The sequence below is a fragment of the Cicer arietinum genome, chromosome 4 (assembly GCF_000331145.2).
Source record: "Cicer arietinum cultivar CDC Frontier isolate Library 1 chromosome 4, Cicar.CDCFrontier_v2.0, whole genome shotgun sequence".
NCBI classification, from domain to species: Eukaryota; Viridiplantae; Streptophyta; class Magnoliopsida; order Fabales; family Fabaceae; genus Cicer; species Cicer arietinum.
The window spans coordinates 33021177-33023322 of record NC_021163.2 but is presented as its reverse complement, the minus strand read 5'-3'; positions in this window follow the sequence as shown (position 1 = coordinate 33023322).

Below are 2146 nucleotides of genomic sequence, written 5' to 3'. Positions count from 1 at the left end.
TCTATTAATATTCAATAATATTTGGCTTTGTGCAGTTCTTTTTAGATCGGTTTGAGGTTTGATTTTGGATCGGTTAAGATAAGAACACCCTTAACACAATTGAAAATAAATAATTGATTTGTAACAGTCAAAGTTGAACTCTGCAGAACGTATGAATTTATTCCCAGATATATGAATTAAAGATTCAAATTGTGGACCACATCATGTGATGTGTTCGTAGTATTGTGGTTGTGGCACTGCATGATCAGACCGCAATTGTGGTGTGATCGTAATTTGCAACAAAAATCGCATTGTGACGTCACAACGGCCACAACACAGTAGGTACAACAGTTGCATCAAATTGCATCTGACTACAACAAACTATGTAGTGATCAAACAAATGTTTCTTCTATCTTAAAGATAAAATAGGAGATATGTGAGTAATAAGATTAATAAATATTATAATATTTTGTGCTAATAAAAAACATAATTTCACGCGTGCAACAATTGCATTCTGCATCGCAATAGGCGCAATGTGCACGACCGCAGCGGCCGCAACAATAATTGCATTCGCGACCAAGCTGCAATTTAAAACCATGATATAAATTGATTAATAAGTTTTCCAATATTTCAATTTTGAGCTATATAAACCATTTCATGACCCTTGTGAATTGACTTATCAACTATTGGAGGTTTGGTGAATTCATTTATACATTAGGTGAGTTGATTCATCTATCAAAAACACTTTATATTAATTTTAAGACCACTATAAGTTGATGCATATAAATTGACTAATCGAGTTTAAAAATCACCTTAAAAATGATTTTATTGCATTGTATTACTTTCAAACATATTTCTAACTTGACCTAAAAGTATGCATGATAAAATAAAATTACGAAAATATTTTTTCTAATTCAAGAACATTTGTAGATAATGATTATTGAAATAAACAGATACAACATAACTATTGATTGTGCGCCAATTTGACCAACTTTAGTTAATTGGCAAGGGAGTCTATATGGGACAGTAAACAAAGATAAATCCTCCGATCTTATTTATAGGTAAAAATAAGTCAACAAAATTTGATATATCTAATTTAAAATTCAAACAAGATAAATCAATTTGTGTTGACTTTCTTTTTTATAAATAAGGCAAATGCTAACAAGTGCCCCTTCATCTAAATATAGCAAAATATCATTGAAAATATATAGAAATTTGTATATTTAATTTTTTTTAATTTTAATTAATTTTTCTAATACAAAATTTTCTGTATAAATAAAGTGAGGGAGTAGAATATAACTATTGATGAAACCAAATTGAAAATGAAGGTAATATGGTGGCGCGTGCTTTCGAACCTTATAAAGTGGAGAATAAAATACGAGAAAGTTACATGATACGGGTGTCGAGCATGATAAGGTAGGAATTATGGAATAATAATTTAAGACACTTTTAACATGCAGGATAAAATATGATAAACTACGATCATACATTTAATGTTTGAGTTGAGACAAGATATAATTCACTTTTATATCCAAATATTCCTTAAAAAAGTCATTTGTATATTAATGTAATTTGACTTTTAATCTTTTAAAATAAATAAGTAGTATTAATAAGAGAAATATTTGAACAAAAAATAAATACATCTTATTACTCAAATAAGTCATATTATAGGGAGATATATTTTAAAGAATTTAATTTATATATATTTTTAGGAATAGATTTTACACAGTCAATCAATCACAATTATTGAATTGTTAATAAATTTTTATTTTTATTATCATTATTTATCCACGTAATTGGTTTTGTTGATTATCTAAAATATCTATTACTCATCGTCAACATTAACCCTACAGAGAAGAAATGAATTTAAATTAAGCATGGCTAAATCAATTATTGATTAGTTTATTATTATTGTCAACATTAGCTCACGGGAAAATAATATATTAGCTAATTATGATTTGTTTATACTCATTTGATTAGTGAACTAAACATTCTTTATTTAATGTTTGGGCTGTTTGATGCATGCATGGGGCGGAACCAAAACACCGCTAATTACTTCCACGTGTACAAGAATAGATAATATAAGTAAAAATTAATAATAATAATAATAATAATAATAATAATAATAATAATAATAATAATAATAATAATAATAATAATAATAATA